This window comes from Budorcas taxicolor, chromosome 6 (assembly GCF_023091745.1).
Source record: "Budorcas taxicolor isolate Tak-1 chromosome 6, Takin1.1, whole genome shotgun sequence".
In the NCBI taxonomy this organism is placed as follows: Eukaryota; Metazoa; Chordata; class Mammalia; order Artiodactyla; family Bovidae; genus Budorcas; species Budorcas taxicolor.
This window is the reverse complement of record NC_068915.1, coordinates 67,296,069-67,319,814: the sequence shown is the minus strand read 5'-3', so window position 1 is coordinate 67,319,814 and position 23,746 is coordinate 67,296,069. Positions and strand designations below refer to the sequence as shown.

General features: G+C 38.7%; 1 protein-coding gene across 1 annotated transcript in view; it reads left to right on the top strand.

Moving 5' to 3' along the window:
* The window catches only part of TEC (tec protein tyrosine kinase), a 141,941-nt gene that overhangs the window by 16,658 nt on the left and 101,537 nt on the right, over positions 1 to 23,746 (top strand). The window lies entirely within an intron of this gene.

Below are 23,746 nucleotides of genomic sequence, written 5' to 3'. Positions count from 1 at the left end.
CTTACTTTACTTAGCATGATAATCTCTAGGTCCATCTGTGTTGCTCCATGTTGCTGCAGATGGCATTGTTTCTTTCTTTTCTTATGGCTGAGTAATGTACCACGTCTCCTTTATCTGTTCATTTGTTGATGGGCATTTAGGTCGTTTCTATGTCTTGGCTATTGTGAATAGTGATGTATTTTTATTGTAAGGTGTCTCAATTTCTCTCTGAATGTACACAAGGTATAAATTGTAAATCAATAAAAATAAAAATTTTAATGTAGTTAATCAGCTATCTAATGTAGTCAGACTTTTACTATAAAAGTCTGAAAGTAAGGACACAAGATTTCTATTCTTAAAGGTATTATATTAGTTACATTCTCTTTTCTTTTTTCATTTATAAAATGGCACTTGCACTTACTATGGGACTTTTGCACATTTTAATTTCTTAGTGATAATAGTAGCACTACAAAAATTAAAATGGTAAGACTAAGAGCGAACATGTGACACTTAAGTACATGTGCTCTTCTGAGTGCTTTCTGTGTATTAACTCATTTAATGAAATTCTGAGTGGGGGTGCAATTTTAAAAGCTAAGGGGCTGTGACTTTGTGTTTATGAAACTTTACATTTAAATGACATTTTTTAAAACATAATTTTAATCTAGAATTCTTAAAAATAGCTACAGTGAGTTGTTAGTTTTAAAAATTAAGGTATTAATAATAGTATTAATGAACAAAGAGAGGGAAGTAGTATTTGTAAACTCAGCTTTTGTGTACTCCGAATTATCGGTAGAGAGGTTTGGACCCAATGATTCTAATTATTGGAGTACCCAGCTCTCATTTTCTGTAAACAAATAACTTGAATGTGAATAAGCTGTAAATGTCACAGTTCTCTGTATGGCACTTGAGAAGGATATTGGAGGAGAGGGCTCTTTAAAGCTTTAGACAGAAACTCTGCTGGAGTATAAGCTTGAAGAAGGTGAGGCCTGTGTTTTCCATTGCACTGTTGTAACCCTCTCACAGCGTTAGATGTAGAGTAGATTTTAAACAAACTCTTTGGTTGAAAAATGAATGAACAAATGAATACAAGGCTGGAAAAGAATCAGTTTGGATTTTGATTTCTTTTTGATAGTGTAAATACCATTCTTTCCTTTGGGAATATGTGTGTGTATTTGGGTAGAAATGGAAGAGAGAAAGGATTATTGAAATAGAATATGTTTAAATTAATGGAAGTTGTTTTTACTGTTTTTCTTCAAACTCACCTTGCATTTAGTGGGGTTGAGCCCTTGTTCGACCGTCTTCCATAGGTGACAACTAACTCAGCCCTTACCCCAGCTCAGACGTCATCTTCTCTGATTATCTTTCTACCTCCTACCTTTGGGCAGAGCTGAAGCTTGTATCCATCTGTGATATAGCACTTACCACATGGTTAATGATATTTTTACTTTCCGTTATATATGTCCTTTCTCCTCCGTTGTGGATACCTTATTGGCTATGTCTTCTGCTTTATTCCCAGAATCTGATAGCATATCTGGCACTTAGCAGATACTCAATTAACAGTTGTGGAATATGAAGACATGTATCAGTTCAAAACACAGGTATGGCAAAATGAACTGACTGCTGTGTATAAGAAACTTTATGTGCATTTTTCTGATTTATACCTCATGTTACTCCATTAAGGTTGGTACCATTATCCTCATTATGAAGGTAAGGGAATAGTGTCAAATGAGTTAAGTAACTTGTATGAAGTTATACAGCTAATAAATGGCAAAGCTAAGATTTAGAGCCAGGTCAGTCAGACTTAAAAGTTCAGGCTCCTGTAGGCAAAACATTCTCTGACGTAAAGTGTAGCAATGTCTTCTTAGGTCGGTCTCCCAAGACAATAGAAATAGAAGCAAAAATAAATAAATGGGACCTAATCAAATATATAAGCTTTTGTGCAGCGAAAAGAAACCATAAACAAAATGAAAAGACAGCCTATGGACTGGGAGAAAATATTTACAAACAATGTGACTGATAAGGGCTTAATTTCCAAAATATACGAACAGCCAAGACAATTCAATAACAAAAAACCAAACAACCCAATCAAAAAATGGGCGGAAGACCTAAATAGATATTTCTCCGGAGAAGACATACAGGTGGCCCAAGGCACATGAGAAGAGGCTTAATATCACTTATTATCTGGGAAATGCAAATCAAAACTACTTATCTCACAGTAGTCAGAATGTCCATCATCAAAAAGTCCACAAACATTAAATGCTAGTGAGGATGTGAAGAAAACGGAAACCTCCTACACTGTTGGTGGGAAGGTAAATTGGTGCAGCCCCCGTGGAAAGTAGTATGGAGGTTTCTTAAAAAACTAAAAATAGAGTCACCATATGATCCAGCAATCCCACTACTGGGCATTTATCTGGAGAAAACTCTAGTACAAAGTATATATGCATCCCAATGTTCATAGCAGCACTAGTTACAGTAGCCAAGACGTGAAAGTAACATATATGCCCACTGACACATGAATGGATAAAGAAGAGGTGGGATGTATATACAATGGAATATTACTCAGCTGTAAAAAGAATGAAATAATTCCATTTGCAGCAACATGGATGGACCTAGAGATTATCAAACTAAGTGAAGTAAGTCAGACAAAGACAAATATCATATGATATCACTTATATGTAAAAAGAATGAAATAATTCCATTTGCAGCAACATGGATGGACCTAGAGATTATCAAACTAAGTGAAGTAAGTCAGACAAAGACAAATATCATATGATATCACTTATATGTGGAATCTAAAATATGACACAAATGACCTTATTTACAAAACAGAAACAGGCTCACAGATGTAGAAGACAAATTTATGATTACCAAAGGGGAAAGGAGGTGGGGGAGGGATAAATCAGGAGCTCAAGATTAGCATATACAAACTATCAATACTATATATAAAATAGATAAAAACAAGGCCATACTATATAGTACAGGGAACTATATGCAATATCTTATAACCTATAATGGAAAAGAATATGAAAAAAGACTACGTATATGTGTATGTATAACAGAATCACTTTCCTGTACACCTGAAACTAACACAGTCTTGTAAATCAACCATACTCCAATAGAAAAAAAGTTAGGTTCCTTCTGCTAAATTATTCTGCTTAAACCAGGAGTTCTAATGTAAGTAATTGGTGAAATAAGATGACAGAGGGTGACATAGGGAAGGAAATCTTTAGGATAATGTATAAAGAACCATTGGTTATATCTTCTACAGCTCTGTCAGGGCACATATTAAAATTTTTAGAGTTAATATGTCAAAAGATATAGGCTTGCCTTCTAGATGGTGAATTTCCTGTGTTTAATACAGTGGTATGGTTTCAGCATGTCTGCCCTCTGATGCCCTCTTGCAACACCTACCATTTTACTTGGGTTTCTCTTACCTTGGGGGTGGGGTATCTCTTCACGGCTGCTCCAGCAAAGCACAGCCCCTGATCCTTACCTTGTATGAGGGGTATCTCCTCTCACTGCCCTTTCTGACCTTCAGCGAGGGATGGCTCCTCTAGGCCCTCCTGCACCCGGGCAGCCACCACTCCTTGGAAGCGGGGTTGCTCCTCCCAGCAGCCGCCCCTGGCTTCGGGTGTGGGGTTGCTCCTTCTGGCCGTGGCCTCGGGCGCCGCCCCTGGGCTCGGATGCGGGGTGGCTCCTCCCGGCCGCTGTCCCTGCCCTCGGGGCAGGGTAGCTCCTCTCCGCCGCCACCCCTGACCTCTGATGCGGGTAGCTCCTCTCGGCCGTTCCTGCGCTGTCGCAGCCTGGCACTCTAGGCCGCTGTCCCTGATCTCGGACGTGGGGTAGGTCTCGGCCGCGCTTAGTGCGCCGGCCGCTGCCACCGCCTGCGCTTAGTGCGCCGGCCGTCTGTATGCAGGCCAGGAAGCAACAGTTAGAGCTGGACATGGAACAACAGACTGGTTCCAGATAGGAAAAGGAGTGCGTCAAGGCTGTATATTGTCACCCTGATTATTTAACTTATATGCAGAGTACGTCATGAGAAACGCTGGACTGGAAGAAACACAAGCTGGAATCAAAATTGCCGGGAGAAATATCAATAACCTCAGATATGCAGATGACACCACCATTATGGCAGAAAGTGAAGAGGAACTGAAAAGCCTCTTAATGAAAGTAAAAGAGGAGAGTGAAAAAGTTGGCTTAAAGCTCAACATTCAAAAAACGAAGATCATGGCATCCGGTCCCATCACTCCATGGGAAATAGATGGAGAAATAGTGGAAACAGTATCAGACTTTATTTTTTAGGGCTCCAAAATCACTGCAGATGGTGACTGCAGCCATGAAATTAAAAGACGCTTACTCCTTGGAAGGAAAGTTATGGCCAACCTAGATAGCATATTCAAAAGCAGAGACATTACTTTGCCGACTAAGGTCTGTCTAGTCAAGGCTGTGGTTTTTCCTGTGGTCATGTATGGATGTGAGAGTTGGGCTGTGAAGAAGGCTGAGCGCTGAAGAATTGATGCTTTTGAAGTGTGGTGTTGGAGAAGACTCTTGAGAGTCCCTTGGACTGCAAGGAGATCCAACCAGTCCATTCTGAAGGAGATCAACTCTGGGATTTCTTTGGAAGGAATGATGCTAAAGCTGAAATTCCAGTACTTTGGCCACTTGATGCAAAGAGTTGACTCATTGGAAAAGACTCTGATGCTGGGAGGGATTGGGGGCAGGAGGAGAAGGGGACGACCGAGAATGAGATGGCTGGATGGCATCACCGACTCGATGGACGTGAATCTGAGTGAACTCTGGGAGTTGGTGATGGACAGGGAGGCCTGGCGTGCTGCGATTCCTGGGGTCGCAAAGAGTCGGACACAACTGAGCGATTGAACTGAACTGAGTACAGTGATATTAATACAGTGGTATTAAACAGTGGCAGAATTCCAAAGAATAGCAAGGAGAGATAAGAAAGCCTTCCTCAGTGATCAGTGCAAAGAAATAGAGGAAAAGAACAGAATGGGACAGACTAGAGATCTCTTCAAGAAAATTACAGATACCAAGGGAACACTTCATGCAAAGATGGGCTCAATAAAGGACAGAAATGGTATGGACCTAACAGAAGCAGAAGATATTAAGAAGAGGTGGCAAGAATACACAGAAGAATTGTACAAAAAAGATCTTCATGACCAAGATAACCATGATGGTGTGATCACTCACCTAGAGCCAGACATCCTGGAATGTGAAGTCAAGTGGGCCTTAGAAAGCATCACTACGAACAAAGCTAGTGGAAGTGATGGAATTCCAGTTAAGCTATTGCAAATCCTGAAAGATGATGCTCTGAAAGTGCTGCACTCAATATGCCAGCAAATTTGGAAAACTCAGCAATGGCCACAGGACTGGAAAAGGTCCGTTTTCATTCCAATCCCAAAGAAAGGCAATGCCAAAGAATGCTCAAACTACCGCACAATTGCACTCATCTCACATGCTAGTAAAGTAATGCTCAAAATTCTCTAAGCCAGGCTTCAGCAATACATGAACCGTGAACTCCCTGATGTTCAAGCTGGTTTTAAAAAGGCAGAGGAACCAGAGATCAAATTGCCAACATCCGCAGGATCATGGAAAAATCAAGAGAGTTCCAGAAAAACATGTATTTGTGCTTTATTGACTATGTCAAAGCCTTTGACTGTGTGGGTCACAATAAACTGTGGAAAATTCTGAAAGAGATGGGAATACCAGACCACCTGACCTGCCTGTTGAGAAACCTGTATGCAGGTCAGGAAGCAACAGTTAGAACTGGACATGGAACAACAGACTGGTTCCAAATAGGAAAAGGAGTGCGTCAAGGCTGTATATTGTCACCTTGCTTATTTAACTTATATGTAGAGGACATCATGAGAAACGCTGGACTGGAAGAAACACAAGCTGGAATCAAGATTGCCGGGAGAAATCTCAAGAACGTCAGATATGCAGATGACACCACGCTTATGGCAGAAAGTGAAGAGGAACTAAAAAGCCTCTTGATGAAAGTAAAAGAGGAGAGTGAAAAAGTTGGCTTAAAGCTCAACCTTCAGAAAACGAATATCATGGCATCTGATCCCATCACTTCATGGGAAATAGATGGGCAAACAGTGGAAACAGTGTCAGACTTTATTTTTTTGGGCTCCAAAATCACTGCAGATGGTGATTGCAGCCATGAAATTAAAAGATGCTTACTCCTTGGAAGAAAAGTTATGACCAACCTAGATAGCATATTAAAAAGCAGAGACATTACTTTTCCAACAAAGGTCCATCTAGTCAAGGCTATGGTTTTTCCAGTGGTCACGTATGGATGTGAGAGTTGGACTGTGAAGAAAGCTGAGCACCGAAGAATTGATGCTTTTGAAGTGAGGTGTTGGAGAAGACTCTTGAGAGTCCCTTGGACTGCAAGGAGAACCAACCAGTCCATCCTAAAGGAGATCAGTCCTGGGTGTTCTTTGGAAAGACCGATGCTGAAGCTGAAACTCCAGTACTTTGGCCACTTGATGCGAAGAGTTGACTCATTGGAAAAGACTCTGATGCTGGGATGGATTGGGGGCAGGAGGAGAAGGGGACGACCGAGGATGAGATGGCTGGATGGCATCACCGACTCGATGGACATGAGTTTGCGTAAACTTCGGAAGTTGGTGATGGACAGGGAGGCCTGGCGTGCTGTGATTCATGGGGTCGCAAAGAGTTGGATACAACTGTGCGACTGAACTGAACTGAGTACAGTGGTAATATAGGGAACAAGTAGGTTTCCAAAATGTTGAGCTACATAGAATTTTAGGGCTGACAACATTAGAGCTTCTCAGCTTCAAGACATTAATCTTAGAGATAACGTCATAGGACTTAGAGTTTGTGAGTTTTGCTTTCAGTTACATTGTCAGCTGAGGGCAGAAAAGATTCTTCTACACCGTGAGGCTCACTTTTATACTGTAACAAGGGATTCAGAATAGTGGCGGACAAAGACCTGCCATATCGACCAGACAGAGCAGAAGAGCTGGGAGGAAGCACCATCATTTCCCAACATCAGAGATGGGTGAGACCCAGAGCTTTGAGCTGCCAACCCCGTCAGGAAAAAGAACTTTTTGAGTAGGTCAGACTTAATCCTCCGGAACATCTCAGAGGAGAGAAAGATCCTGTTTTTTTTTGGTGATTTATGATTAAGAGACAATGACCCTGATGATTTGCAATACAGATAGATGTACTTTTGAAAAAAATTTTTCCTGCAAATCTGTCCAGTGACAACAAGAAAAACTAAAAATGGTGAAGGATCTGAAAATAGATACTTCTGTCTCTTTTGTGGTTTGGCTTCTGAGGTAAATACCACCAAGGCTTAAATAGAGTAAAATTGTTAAGCTATCAAGTCCTTATTGAATACCTATTGTATTTCAGGCAGTGTACTGGTTGCTGGATCCTGCCAAATGTTATACTTTGTTTTGCTTGATTTTTTGTTAAGACAGAGTATTATTCAGGGCGGGAGAAATACTTGGTAATATGCTTCTGAGAAATTGCTGTGGAATGGAATGGAGATTTATGTATCTGTATAGCGTATGTATGTGCACATGGGCTCAATCGTGTCTGACTCTTTACGACCCCGTGGACTGTCCTACCAGGCTCCTCTGTCCATGGGATTTCCCAGGTAAGAATACTGGAGTGGGCTGCCATTTCCTTCTCCAACATATATATGCATACATACATAGATATCAGCTAATTTATTCTGTTGTGGCTGCCTAAATATCAGCATTGCCTTTTTTTTTTAATTTTGGCTGTGGTATACGGGCTTCATTGTGATACACGGGCTCTGTCTAGTTGCAGTGCAAGAGCTTCTCGCTATGGTACATGCACTTCTCGTGTTGTGACATGTGGGCTCAAGAATGCAGGGGATCAGGGGCAGTGGAACGAGAGCTTTGTTGTCCCCTAGCGTATGGGATCTTAGTTCCCTGACCAGGGATAGAACCTACATCCCCTGTGTTGGAAGAGATTCTTAACCGCTGGACCACCAGGGAAGTCCCACTATGGCTTGTTTATGTCAAGTTGATTTTTACAATTTCACACCAGCACTGGGAAAAAAATTGGGCATCGGTTTCTTTAATAGAATATAATTTTTCAAATGAAATTTTCAGTTGCACTGAACTATACAACCGTCTGTTGGCCAAACATGATGTTAAGATTTAATGCTTGGCTGTCACCCCCAAAGGAGAAGTATCTAGCTTCAGAATCTTGGTATGGTTAGGGAATGCTTATGTGGGGAAAACTTTTGTTTTGGAGAAAGTAGTTGAAAATAGTAGGATGATGACGAAGTGAAAGTTCTGTAACTACTAAATTTCAATTCAAGCTGTTGACAAATTCTGGAAGTTCCATGAAACCGTTTCTCAATTCTTTAACACTCAGAATGGCCTTTTTCTTTCCGAAGATTTGTAGTATGTGTATTGAATAAGTCTTGTCCCCCATGGAAATATGTTTTTAATTCTGTAATTGAATTCAAACAGACATGTTACTCTAGTTAAATTTTATTTTAATTTCAGTCATATACTTGGAATGCATTTGGTCTGTAAAGTGAAGGATATATGTAGTTAAAAGAGTCATTCTTCTGTAACCAAGACTTCTGCTTTTGTCTTTAAGTTCTTTTCTTCACAACAAAACATGCCAAAGTAAATCTCATGATGGAGAGCCAGTACATAACTTCTGAAAATGAGAGTGAACACATGCCATTTTAAACTTTTCTTTCCTGTTTATGATTCAGATAAAAATCAAGCAACTCAATAAGAACAACATTTTCATATCTGTTATATGTGGAAGTGATTATACAGACCAGAATATTAACATCTATTAATACTTTTATTCATGTGTTGGTGTACATCCAGCTATCTGTCAGAATTCTGGAAGTTCCGTGAAACCATTTCCCAATTATTTAAGACCCAGAATGGCCTTGTTTCTTTCCAAAGATTTGTAGTATGTGTATTGAATAAATCTTTCTTCCCCATGGAAACGTATTTTTAATTCTGTAATTTCATTAAATTACAGTTAATTTGATTGTAATTCTGTAATATGCTCATTGACATGGTCCACCATATTTTGAAGAGGGGTAGTTGTTCCTCTTTAGTGATTACATGTTAGTGATTTTTAAGGTCTATCGGTGTTCCAAAACAACTTGTCCATGTCACTTGTATGGCCCTCAACAGATTGCATTGTAGCTCTTTGTTTTTAAATTGCTTTTCCCTGTGCCTGCCTAGAGCAGAGTTCTTGTCTTGCTAACCTTTGTTACCTCCTCAGTGCCTCCTGCATAGTTTTCATACATCATGGCTTTGCAATAAATGCCAGAATGAATGACCATATATGAATCCCTGAAATTATTATTGTGGACAGATTATGTCATCAACTGAACTTGGTGAAAAGATGGATGAGTGAAGAAGAGGAAACATTTAAGGGAAGGAAGATGGTTGAAAGGGATTAGAGATGAATGAAATGAGAATGAGATGATCAGGAATGATAAAGTATATTAATTATATGTCCTGGTTATGTATTGCTGTGTTAACTAACCACCTTAAACTTACCAGTACACAATCACAACCACTTTATTACACTCGTGGATTCTGTAGGCTAAATATTGGACTAGGGCCCAGTGGGAATGTTTGCTCTACAATATCTCATGCTCTTATCTTGGAAAACTTGATAGCTGGGAGCAACTTGGACAGCTGAGAGCTGGAATCATCTGAGGGTTTTTTCACTTATCTGTCTCAGGCTTTTGGGCTGGGATGATTTGAAGGCTGGGCTCAGCAGGAATTCTGCATTGGAACACCTGTATGTGACTTCTCTGTTTGGCAGGAGCTTCTCACATTATGGTAGCTAGGTTCCATGTAAGACTATCCCAAGAATGAGAAGTCTGAAAAAACAAGACAGAAGCTACTTGGCTTTTTCTGGCCTAGCCTCACAGATTACCCAGTATCCCTTCTGCTGTCCTCTATTAGTTGAAGGAATCAAAATCCTACTCAAATTCCCTGGGAGGAGTGTCAGTGAATTTGCATCTGTTTTTAAAAACAACAGTATTACGTGTCATAAGTGGCTCAGACAATGGCAGTGATGGGTAGAGCCAAGAACAGGGAGGTACATTATCAATTTACTTCATTAGGGAGAGTGTGTATGAGAAAGGTCCAGCTCCATTCTTTTGTGTATAGCTATCCAGTTTTCCCAACACCATTTGTTTATTTATTTTTATTCTTTTCTTTTCGGAAAAATAATTTCATGTATTTATTTTTGGCTGTGCTGGGTCTTTGTTACATGGGTTTTTCTCTAGTTGTGGGGAATGGAGACTACTCTCTTACTACAGTGTATGAGCTTCTCATTATGGTGGCTTCTCCTATTGCTGAGCACAGACTTTAGTAGTTGTGGCACATGAGCTCAGTAGTTACAGCTCCTGGGCTCTAAAGCACAGGCTCAATAGCTGTGGTGCACGGGCTTAGTTGCTCCACATGGCATGAGGGATCTTCTCAGATCGGAGATTGAACTCTTGTCTCCTGCAGTGGCAGGTGGATTCTTTACCACTGAGCCCCGGGGAATCTCCCCAACACCACTTATTGAAGAGATTGTCTTTTCTTCCATTGTATATGCTTGCCTTTTTTGCTGTAGCTTGACTGTGTGAGTGTAGGTTTATTAGGGGGCTCTCTATTGTGTTCCACTGATCTGTGTGTCTTTCTGTGTCAATGCCATACAGTTTTGATTACAGCACTGTAAGTTTGTAGTATAGTTTGAAATCAGGGAGTGTTATACCCCAGCTTTGTTCTTCTCTCTTAAAATTGTTTTGTCTATTTGCGGTCATTTGTGGTTCCAAACTTTCCAGCTGGTGCTAGTGGCAGAGAACCTGCCTGCCAGTGCAGGAAATGTAAGAGGCTCGAGTTTGATCCCTTAGTTGGGAAGATCTTTTGAAGGAAGAAATGGCAACTTACTCCAGTATTCTTGCCTAGAGAATCCCATGGACAGAGGAGCCTGGTGGACAGAGGAGCACGGGGTCGCAAAGAGTTGTACTGAGGCGACTTAGCATGCATGTGATTCCAAACAAATTCAGGATTATTTGTTTTAGTTCTATGAAAAATGACATTGGTATTTTGATATGGATTACATTGAATCTGTAGGTTGCTTTGGGTAGCACATCTAAATGATATTGATTCTTCCAGTCTATGAGCATGGTATATCTTTCCATTTATTTGCCTTGTTTTCAGTTTCTTTCCTCAGTGTCTTAGGAGTTTTCAGAGTATAGGTCTCTCATCTCATCAGTTAAATTTATTCCAATTGTAAAGGGCATTGTTTGCTTTATTTCTCTTTCCCATAGTTTGTTTGTTATTAGTATATAGAAATGCAGCAGATTTATGTATATTGCTTTTCTTATACTGTACTAAAATATAAACTCAAAGTGGATTAAAGACCTGAATATAGGACCTGAAACTACAAAACTCCTAGAACACATGGGCAGTAATCTTTTTTTATATCTATCTTAGTAATATTTTTTTAATATGGTGTTAGGGCCACAAAAACAAAAATAAACAAATGGCACTACATCAAACTAAGCCTTTGATGAAGTTAACAAAACAAAAAGACAACCCACTGAATGGGGGAAGATATTTGTAAATTGTATATTTGATAAGGGGTTGATATCCAAAGAACTCCTACAACTCAGTATCAAAAAACAAACAAAAGCCCCAGTTAAAATATGGGCAGAGGACCTGAATAGACATTTCCCCAAAGAAGATAAACAAGGCATACGAAAAGTTGCTCCATTGTCACTCACCACCAGGGACATGCAAATCAAAACCACTCTGAGGTATCACCTCCCACCTGTTAGATCGGCTCTTAGCAAGAAGAAGAAACAACAAGTGTTGAGGAAAGGGAACTGCTGTGCTGTGTTGGGGGGAATGTAAATTGGTGCAGCCACTATAGAAAACTGTATGGAGTTTCCTCAAAGAGTTAAAAAATAGAGCTACCAAATGATCCAACAGTTCCACTTCTGGGTCTTTATCTGAAGAAAACAAAACAGTGACTCAAAAAGACATATACCCGTAAGTCTTCATTGAAGCATTATTTATGAATAGCTAGTGTTCATTGATAGATGAATGGATCATTGAAGCATTATTTATGAATAGCTAGCGTTCATTGATAGATGAATGGATAAAGAAGATGTGGTATATATACACAATGGAATACTACTTAGCTATAAGAAAGAATGAAATCTTGCCATTTGCAGCAACATGGATGGACCTGGTTACCTTCCAGGTCTCAGTGAAATAAATCAGACAGAGAAAAACACATGCTATGATTTTACTTTTATTTGGAATCTAAAAAACAAGACAAATGAACAAAGAAAAGCAAAGTGGAAACAGACTCAGATACAGAAGACAAACTGGTGGTTGCCAGAGGGGAGGTGGGTGGAAGGACAGGTGAAGGGATGAAGAGGTTCAGTCTTCCGACTATAAAACAAATAAGACATGGAAAAGTAACATGCAGCATGAGGAATATAGTCAGTAATACTGTAATAAGTTTGTGTGCTGACAGATAATTAGACTTTTATGGCGATCATGTCATAGTGTATAAAAATATTGAATCACTGGTGTATACCTGAAACTAATATAGTTGGAGAAGGAAACAGCAACCCACTCTAGTACTCTTGTGTACTAATTATAATCCCATAAACAAAAGTCAGTGGACATTTTCCTCAGTAATTAGATCATGGCTTATATTCATGATACTTTTTGAATGTAGTTTACAGTTTTTAATTGTTGCAAGTGTTGTATAAGAATGTTTCTCCTTCAATAAAAAAATAAGAAAGAATGTTTTCTATGGAATTGGTATTCATAGGTGTTTAATTTTATCGTTTTAGAGATCAGGTATATAACAGCTGGCGTTTCACTTGGGGAAATTCATCTTTGAGCTCCACAAGCCTTAGAATTAAGGGTAAATAATTGTCTGGTCAAATTTGCCTCCTTGTCTTAGTGTGCTTTGTAGTTTCAATTGTGATGCTCACCTTTGGTAAACTTTCTAATGATTCTTTTAAAAAAGGCTACAGTTCAGATATACTCACTTTATCTGACTGTCCACTGTGCTTTGGTGCTTTGTTAGTGTGTATAGAATTTTCTTTTTATTGTGCTTTAGGCTTGAAAAGCTAACTTCTGCTTTCATGAAATTTGAACAGGGGAAAGGAAAGGAAATAGAAGAAGAGGAGTTATAACAAGGACAAATGTTATATAGACTGTGGTTTTATTTTTGGCCCTGGAAACCACATACTCCTCTTTGTTGGGGAAGAAATGGTATCATATTACATTATCATGAGGCTTTGCTGACTCAAGGAATCATTGGGATCATTGGAAGAGCTTCTGTGATGAGCTGGATAGCGTGGTAATAATATCCTCGAAGGAGAGTCCACCCACCTTTTTCTACTTTTATTTGACCGTCTTTCCCCCCATCCCCTTCTCTTCCTTTTTTCATCTTTTTATGTACTCTTTCTTACCAGTTCCAAAGGGTTGGATGACAGGGACATGGAAAACCATACTGTTTCTTTAAATATATTTCAAAAAGTTTTTATTATGACATTTTCAAACGCAGACAAAAATAAAGTGTAATGAACTCCTGTGTGCCTCACTCAGCTTCTACAGTTATCAACTCATGAACAGTTTTATTTTGTCTACAGGCCCATATCCCCTTTACCAGATTATGAAGCAAATCACAGACAGTATTTTGTCTGCAAAATTTCAGTATGTATCTCTAAAAGATAACTCTTAAAAATAGAATCACAGTAGCATCATCACCCCAAAAAAATTCCAAAGTGACCTAGTACTATTTTGTTATCATCAAATAAATCTTAACCACAAACTTAAATGATCACCAATATATAGTTAGTGGTCAAGTTGTTAAGAGTTATCTCACACATTTAAGAGATATCTCTTAAGACTTTTAAAAGGCTTTTGACTCCTCCTCAGTCTCACTGTTTTTGTTCTTGTAATTTTTTGTTAAGCTTACTTTCCTGTAAAAACAGCCGAATGCAATAATGACTTGAGTTCTTTATTCCTATATTGAAAACAATAGGAAAATAATATGTTGGCATCGATGAATGTTTCAAATTAAAAACAATCTAGATTAATGTAGTCAAGGAACATATTTTGGTATAGATTATTTTATATATAATTTCCAAATTACTTTCATGTCTTCTTCTAGTAAAAGTTGCTGAAAATCACTTGACCTACTTGAGAAATTTGTTATTCATGCCTTGTTCTCACTGGTTATTGTTTCCTTCTGAATTTGCAAGAAGCAGAAAGAGAAATATATTTTGTGTATCAGAAATTCCCTTATGCGAGGAGAACTAGTGCCAGAGTATTGTCACTTAAAGTGAATCCACTTACATTTCATAGTAAATAGTAAACAAACAAGAAACCCACTATGATTCAGACTTTATCCTGAAAAATAAAGTGAACATATGTTTTTTTATCTCATATATGGTACCATTAGATTATAATTTTTAACTTCTGAATGAAGAGGGAATCAACTATTTAGTTTTCTTGAAATTATTTTTCTGATGAAAATGCATGATAAAGATTTTTTGACTTCCTTCCCTTACATTTGCATTTGTCAGCACAGATCTAAAGAGGGCCCTCTTTTGGGAAAGCCTTAGCAAGCTTTATCAGGTTTTGCAAGGGTGTATCCCGAGGTAGATTAAAGGTTAAGTCACTATAACAAAGAAAGCATCATATGGCATTTCTAAAATCTGACAGAAGTGTGTTAATCCCTCACAAAGTAGGGTAGCACAAGTCTAGGCTGATTCAGCAGCTCTAATCCATGAAGTCATTCAAGGACTAGATTCCTTCTTCTTCCCCTCTACTCCCTACGGTCATGTGTTGAATGCATGAAGTTGTGTCTGCCATGTGTACTTTCTAAGAGAAAAGTGGAGAATGCTCTAAATGAGAATGAGGAGGTGGACAATGCTCTAAATCTGGGGAGAGTGACCTGTCTTTAAGTTGAAGCTGGTCCACATATCATGTCTGCACACATCCCTTTTTAAGTTAGGTGGCCGCAACTTGCTGCCAAGGCTGGGAAATATTATCTCTAGCCCATACATCCGGAAAGAAGGGAAGGATGAGTAGGGCACAGGGTTACAAGTGGGAAAGGGAGCAAAAAGCGGTCTGACACAGTGTATTTTAGTATTTTAAGTGTAACTCATTAAAAAAAATTTTTTTTAATTGAAGGATAATTGCTTTACAGAATTTTGTGATTTTCTGTCGTACATCAACAAGAATCAGCCTTAGGTATACCCATGTCCCCGCTCTCCTGGGCCTCCCTCCCATCTCCCTCTCCATCCCACCCTTCCACTTGTCCCCGAGCGCCTGTTTGAGTTCAAAGTCATAGAGCAGATTCCCATTGGCTGTCTATTTTACATACGGTCTTGTGAATTTCTGTTACTCTCTCCATACATCTCCCCTTCTCCCTCCTCTCCTCCCACTGCCCATAGGTCTGTTCTCCATGTCTGTTTCTCCACTGCTGCCCTGAAAATAAATTCTCCAGTACCATCTCTTCAGATTCTATATATATGTCTCAGTATATGATATTTATATTTCTCTTTCTAAAGTGTAGCTCATTTTTGATACTTACGTTATTGTTTTTTTCAGTGCATATGGGGTATAGTTACTTTACAATGTTGCTAGTTTTATTTTATTTTTACCAGCTAACTGCAAGATCCTCATTTGCCAGTAGCCTTCATTGAGTGTGATGGGAGCAATTCTCCAACATTCTCTCATTATTGACTTTTTGAAAACCCTCGTCTTTTGAACATTTGATGTTGACTTGCATTCCCTCATTCACTGAGAGAAAATGACCCACAAAGAAGCAGAAACTAGTAATGTGGAAGGAATATTTGGAGCCTATGTGGTCAGTTGATCAATGAGTAGTTTCTATGTTAAGACAACTTTTGATTCTCTCTAGAATACTTAACTATGAATCTCCTGTAGTGTAAGTATATGTGATGATGCGTTGAGGTATTGCAAGCAGATAGGGTGGGGCTCCTCAGAGGAAGAGAACTCAGCCATCCTAGGCCTAAATCATTTTGTGATCTAGCCCAGCCACAGTGCTCGTTCTTGCAGAAGAATAGGTCTCAATAGTTAATGATTTTATAGGAGCAAAAGAAGGTAAAACTGAACAGATAAAATCAGGCCAGGGAGATAACTTAACCATGATATATCAGTTGTACTATTTCAAAGGTCAGGATTAGCCTGAAGCACATTCTTGAGCTGTTTTGCAGAATGCAAACCGTCTTGAGGGCACAATTTCCAGATCCACTGGAACCTAAGGAATGATGATGGTGACCTTTGCTGACCCTCCCAACTTCCATCAACTTGTGCTGGACTCTGTCAACCTTTCCCCAGTTCTATGCTGAATTCTCTTTGCTCCAGCCCCAGTCTTGCTGTTTGGGGAGATAATGCTCTGGGAAGCGTCCTTGTTGTCCTCACTTGCTGCAAGTAATAAATCCTTCCTTCTGCTCTTCTGTTTGAGTCTGTCTTTTGGCTCGATACCTGCCAAGAGGTGAAACCAATTTTCTTGTAATAGTATTGCTCATGGTTTCTTTTGTCAAAACTTTTTTCTCCATCCACTGTTCTTTTTATCTCTCTTTTTTTTTTCCTTCATTTTTATCAGCCAGGAGACCCTCAACCACAATCATAGCCAAAGACCCCAGCAGGGTCTTTTGTTGTGAACCCCAAACCTGTCCTAAAGAGTATATGTTAAATTATTGCATATACCTGTGTTATATGGACAGTAGGAAACCACTGTCTGTAGTGAAGTACTGCAAGTCCACCCCAAGTCCAACATCTTGATCACCCGCCATTTGGCTGGACAGGCGCTGCATACCCAGGAGAGATAAGTCAGCTGACTTCTGTAACTTTTGCCTTTTGACCTTTTGAGTCTAACCTAGACCTAGGTTCAGTAGATCAACAAACTACTCAAAACTTTGTAGCCTGTTACTGAGCAACTAGCTGAAAGGAGACATAGTCAAGACTTTAAGAAAATATAGTTTATCCCTGGGTGCCTTGTTTAATAGATAAGGAAGACTTGCAGGCTAAACTTTTACTCTCATCTGAGAGCTAAAAAAGTGCCTGATCCTGGAATAGCACCAATTCATGATATTAAATGGGGAGCCTAGAATGTACCCTTTATTCTGATTAAAGTCAGCCGAGCATTTCCCTTCTTTTTGCTTGTGTTTCAGCTGTTCAGTTCCCCTTTTACAAAATAAAATTGGGGCTTAAGCTGGGGTTTACATTGTAGAAGAGAGCAGGATAAAGTTTGTTACTGTATAGTACCTACCCATTTTAGGTACTTTTGAATTGAAACATAACCCACAGAAACTGTTGGCAGGCATACAGCATTTGATTTCTCAGATAATTGTCAGTCTGATGTTTATTCATGATAGATTTCTTAACATTACAAACAGGCTCAAACTTTGTGGTAAACCTATGATGAAATGTGTAATAGCCAATGTGTTCTGATGTAAACTTCTGAAATTGAGAGCTTTAACTACATTACTGCTCTTAGAGCATTGCCAAGTATTAGACTGAGTTAGATAATATTGTTGATTAGTATAGGTAAAATATTGCCGAACATTGACACTTTCATATGGCTTAACATAGTAAGATGAGAATTTCAACAACCTTTGATCACTCTGCTTCTTCCTGTAAGGAGTTCATCCTTTCTCTACCCTGACAACTAGGGTTTCTTAATTACTATATTCCTTACCATCCTCTTGTTTGGTAATTCACAATCATCTCTGTACCCCTGATTGATTAAAAATATTGTGAAAGGATTTATATAATAGGCTGGAAAACCTTAGTAGCCATTTAAAAAAACATTTTTCTTCAGGCAGAATTGTTATGATAAAGGAGTTCTTAGATCTTTTGGCTAAAATTGGTAGACCATGAAACCGAGAACCATTAGTTTGGTACTTAGATTTGTAACACTAGATGGAGAATACAACTTCATGGTGGTTTGGGTTTCTCGTTGGTGAAACAGTGAACAGTGTCTGTTCTCTACTTTAGAATATTGGTATTCAGATAAGCAACAAGGATATACTGTATAGCACAGGGAACTATATTCATATCTTGTAAAAACTTACAATGGAAAATAATCTGAGAAACATAACTGAATTACTTTGCTGTACACCTTAAACTAACACAGTGTTGTAAGTCAACTAATACTTTAATACAAAAAGAATATTGATATTCAAAGACTAATGTGTTGTTTTTCAAGTTTTTAGCAATTAGCAGTCAGAGTAAAGAAAAGAATGTTCTTGTGCTCACTGTTAAGGAGACAGAGAAAAGGGTCTTAAGTTGTAGCTCTTAGTTTCATTTTAAAAAGATATTTGTAACCCAGAGTTGGTTCCTTTGTGATTCTTTTGTCTGAAAGGCTCAGTCCTTTTTGGCGTGGAGAATGGGAGAATCACCTGGAGGACTCTGAAATTTTGTTTCATCTTTTGTTTTTTCTTTTGGAGCATCAAACCGATTCTTTCATTGAGAGTGATTGTCTCCAGTTTTCTTAAAATTAATTATGTCTGTATGTATTCTTACTGAAGTACTGTTGATTTACAATGTTGCATTCATTTCAAGTGTATAGCAAAATGATTCAGGTATATATATATATATATATGTATTTTTCAGATTCTTTTCCCATGTAAGTTATTATACAATATTGAGTATAGTTCCCTATGCTATACAATAGGTCCTTGGTAGTTGTCTATTTCATTTATAGTAGTGTATGTATGTTAATCCCGAGCTCCTAATTTATCCCCCCCTCACCCCTTTCCCCTTTGGTAACCGTAAGTTTGTGTTCTGTGGTCTATTTCTTTTCTTTTTTTAAAAAATCTCCCAGATCTGTTATTGAAACTTGCAGTGATCAAACGACTTTGACATGCACATCGCATTTACATTTCTTATCATCAGTCCCCTTTCCCAAGGGAGAACTCAGTTTCACAAAAGTTGAGGGACTTTCCCACATTCACAGAACTGAAGAAGCCTGACTTGACCCGGTACCTGGCTTTGGCTGGTTCCAGAGCTCATACTTCTCCTGCCATTCCCTGTTCCTCTGGTAGAATGTGTGGGTCTATTTCTGTTTGATTATAAATTCATTTGTTCTCTTTAGTCTTTGGTATTGAGAGATTGGTGTCCTTCTTAATGATGCCTTGGGAGTCATAGTTTATCTGTTGAAATTTGGAAGTTGCGTGGAATTGCCTTTAGCCATCTGCCTAAATAGAAGGCTGATAATGACGCATCATATGCTTTTCCCTTTAGTTCTCTCTTCCTTTCCACTGGAGAGGTTGTGTGTGTAGCGGTTAATAGTGCAGGCTGTGTGGTCAGAATGCCTGTAGTAAAGTCTGGCTCTTATTCTTATCATATGACTAGGGAATAGTACCTTCAATAGGTTTGTTGAATTAAATGAGTTGCTACATCTGAAGTGCTTAGTGCTGGATCGAACCCGGGTCTCCCACATTGTAGACAGATGCTTAACTGTCTGAGCCACCAGGGAAGTCCTTAGAAATGCCAACACATAGCAAAATAGTGAAAGCTTGATTATAATTTTTATTATTTTTCTGTATAAATAGTAATTCTACAGGGATACTCCCTGATTCTCTTCTGGTCTGCTTATCCCTCTGGCTTTCATTGATCTTATCAGGACAATGATGTTTACTATAAGGGAAATCTACTCAGCCTCCTCTCCTATTTTGATGTACTTTTCACAGTATTTGGCAGATAACGTGTTTCATAGTTTGCAGCTTGGGGTTCAGAGCCATGTTTTTGTTCACTGGAGGTTGGGATTATCTTCCTCTCTGATTTGAACATTTTATTGCTTGCATAGAGCTTTAGGGAAAGTGAGTAGAGAACCTATTAATACTCTTTCCACTGCCATCTTCTAATTTCTGATCCCAGAAGCAACCACTTTTACTTTTAAAACAACATGTTAGTATTGTAAATCTCTAAGTGATGTACTTACGCTGCCACTTCTTGCTTTTTCAATTTTAGGTATGATGCATTGACTTCCTACTAGTACTATGGAGGACATAGTTCTCTTTCACAACATACCTTGGGATCCACAAAGAAGCATATTTCCTGCATTCCCTTACCCCAGTATTTTTATGCTAGTAGTAAGGTTATTGTTGTTCAGTTGTTCAGTTGTGTCTGACTCTTTGCGATCCCATGGCTTCCCTGTCCCTCATCATCTCCCAGAGTTTGCCCAAGTTCATTTTCATTGAATCAATGATGCCATCCAACCATCTCATCCTTTGTCTTCCTCTTCTCCTTCTGCCTTCAGTCTTTCCCAGCATCAGGGTCTTTTTCAGTGAGTCAGCTGTTCACATCAGGTGGCCAAAATATTGGAGCTTCATCTTCAGCATCAGTCCTTCCAAAGAGTGTTCAGGGTTGATTTCCTTTAAGATTGACTGGTTTGATCTTAAACGTAAGATTACTACTTATAATCTATTTTATTACGATGTTCTAGATGTTACATATGGCTGAAGTCTGCAGCAGACAGTTATTATTTTTCCTTTTCTGTACAATTTCTTATTTTCCATAAACTGATTTATTATTTTTAGGTTTGCTACATTTTAACTAATTTATTATAAATCTTCTCTTAACACCTTCAGGTTCATTTCCTGGAAGAATTCCTTCCAAGGACTGTTTACCTTGATCTAGTTTGGCCTGGTGATTTTCGCTCTGCTGCCCAATGGCAGCTTCAGATTTCCCTTCACCATTGTTTGGGAGACTATCTTTACCTCTTTTGTTTTGAAACCCTTGTTTCCTGGATTCTGTGTATTTTATGATATAGTTTCTTTTTTTTTTTTTAATTTTAATGGAGTATTGTCCTCAGGTAGCTATTTGAAGAGGGTGAATAGGAGGTAAAAATTTTAAAACCTTGCATATTTGAAAAATGTTTTTATTCTTTTGTCATTGTATTGATAGTTTGGTTGAGTATAGACTCTTAAGTTAGAAATCAGTTTTCTTCAAAAAATTTCTCCATTATTTTCTAGCTTCTATTATTGTCCTTGATGATTGCTATTATGAATTTTGATCCTTTCTATGAAACCTATTTTTAAGCTTGCTGGATCTTGTGCTTGTCCCTGTGATTTTGAAATTTTATGAGCTCTGCTGATTTGGTTCTGTTTCAGTTGAAAAGTAATCTTTAATTTGGAGAAATTTTCCTAAATTTCTTCTTTGATTGGTTTCTCACTGCTTTCTCCTCTTGGAACTCCTATTTTTCAAATGCTAAATTTTCTGGATGGATCCAGAAAATTATATTTCCTCTCCAGTTTTTATTTTTATTTTTTGTTTCATATTTTGGGGATATTTTCTCAGTTTTATATTCTGACTCTTCTACTGAGCTTCTCATATCTATTTTCCCCCCAATGTTCTTCTCTTTTGGTTCTGTGTACTTTATTTTGGCTGTATCCTGACCTTGTTTTATGCATGCAATGTCTTCGCTTAACACTAGGATCTTAGGAGGGAGCCTGGGCTAATGTGTACATTCAGCCCTCCATCTTTAACTGAAAACCTACGTGAGGAGAACTTTCCTTCATTTATATGAACTTTCATAGTATTCTTTGGCCAGGATTTCCCATTGACCAACAGATTATTATAACAACAATGAACTATTTTTTTCATTTATTTAAGTATGTATTTAAAATTTTTTACAATGTTGTGTTGGTTTCTGCCATACAACAGTGCAAGTCAGCCATAATTATACATACATCCGCTCCCTCCATAACACGCCCCCAGGTCATCACAGAGCACTAGACTGGCCTTCTTGTGCTACATAGTAACTTCTCACCAGCTATCCATCCTGTATCTGATGGTGTATATGTGTTGATGCTACTTTCTCCATTTGGCCCAGTCTCTCCCTCCCCCACAGTGTCCACAAGCCCATTTTCTACGTCTGTGTCTGCATTGCCCCCCTGCAAATAGGCTTGTCAATGCTGTTTGTTATCCATATACATGCACTAATATACTATATTTATTTTTCTCTTTCCGACCTACTTCACTCTGTATAACAGGTTCTAGGTTCATTCACTGCACTAGAGCTGACTCAGGTCTGTTCTTTTTTATGTCTAATATCTCCTTGTATATACGTGCCACATCTTTATCCATTCATCTGCTGATGAGCATGTAGGTTGCTTCCATGTTCTGGCTGTTTTAAATAGTGCTGCTATGCACATCGGGGTACATGTGTCTTTTTTCGATTATTGTTTTCTCAGGATATTTGCTGGGCTTGCTGGGTCGGTACCAAATTTTTAGTTTAAAATAAGGAGGACCAACTTAGATGCAAAGGAAGAAGAGCTTTTTACTCTGACTTCTCAGCTTAGGATAATGGGTCAGTTAGACCTGTTATCCACCGCTTATTGAGAGGCACTAAGAGTGGTATAAAGAGTTCGTGTCAGAGCCCAGTTTCTCCTCATTTAAGATAGTGGCTCTCAAATCTACCTGCACATTAAATTATGATGCCCTGGACCCCACCCCAGACCAGTTCAGAGTATCTAGGTATGGGTTCAGGATGTCTGAATTCTGAATTCTGAAAAAAACTTCCCTGTGTGATTCTGATGTATACTTAAAGATGAGAATTATTCCTCCAGGAGCTTAAAATCTAGGTGAGAGTTAGAATATCAATTTAGAGCAACATCAATTGCTCTAAAACATGGAAGGCAACAATGAGCTCTGTGATGGGTGAGACAGAGATCATGGGCCCAGGAACCAGATAATTTTTAATTAATTGGGACCATCAGGAAAGGCTTCATCAGGGAGGTGAGTTTTGAGCTAGTAGTTTTCATAGGTGGAGAGAGGGGGTTCTCTAGGCCAGGGAATGAATGCTAACTATTTTGACTGGGATATGGAGTGTTTGGAGAGCAGTAAAAGTAAAGGTTGGGTGTTAGGTTGCAGCTAAATTATGGACCATGTCTAGTGTTTTGGCTAAAGAATTTTTACTTTATTCTGCAGGTGATGAGGAGGACTTTGGGGAGGCATGGAGGATTTCCAGTGAATGAATGTGGCATGATGACTGTGATGTCTTTGAAGGCTGAGCCAGTGGGAATTAAGGGCGTGTAGTTTGAATAAAATGAGGCAGGAGCTGGGGTGAAAGGAAGACCAGTTGGAAAGCTATTGTCATGGCCCAGATGATAATTCTTTAAGCTAGAAAAAGAACATTGGAAATAAAAAATAACAATAATAAACATTTGTACAGTGTTTCATAATTAAGTTCTCTCTCACATCTCATTAAACCTCACAGTGACCTTGTGATATTTAGCTCCATATTTTATGAATGAAAGAAACTGATGTTCAGAGGTTACACTGTTGTAAAGTAACTTTACAGAAAATAGAAGGCCTGATTGGATAATGAAAGATCAGTAATAGGGAGTTGCAAGGGAGTTGCCAGGGTGTCAGCTTGGGTGGCATTAGGTTGGCTGAGGTTGGTATTGGGTTGGCCGAAAAGTTCATTAATTTCTCACTGCCAAACTCAGTGGCAAGTTCCCAGTTTTGCTCTCTGATAACCACTTATTCTCTTCACATGACTCCTGTCGCCTCTCTGATTTTTAAAAAATATTTTATTAATTTATTTAATTGTGTCAGGTCTTAGTTGTGGCATACAGGATCTTTAGTTGCTGCATGTGGAATCTAGTTCCTTGACCAGGGAGCGAACCCAGGCCCCCAGTATTGTGAGCCCAGAGTCTTAGCAACTGGACCATCAGGGAAGTCCTTGC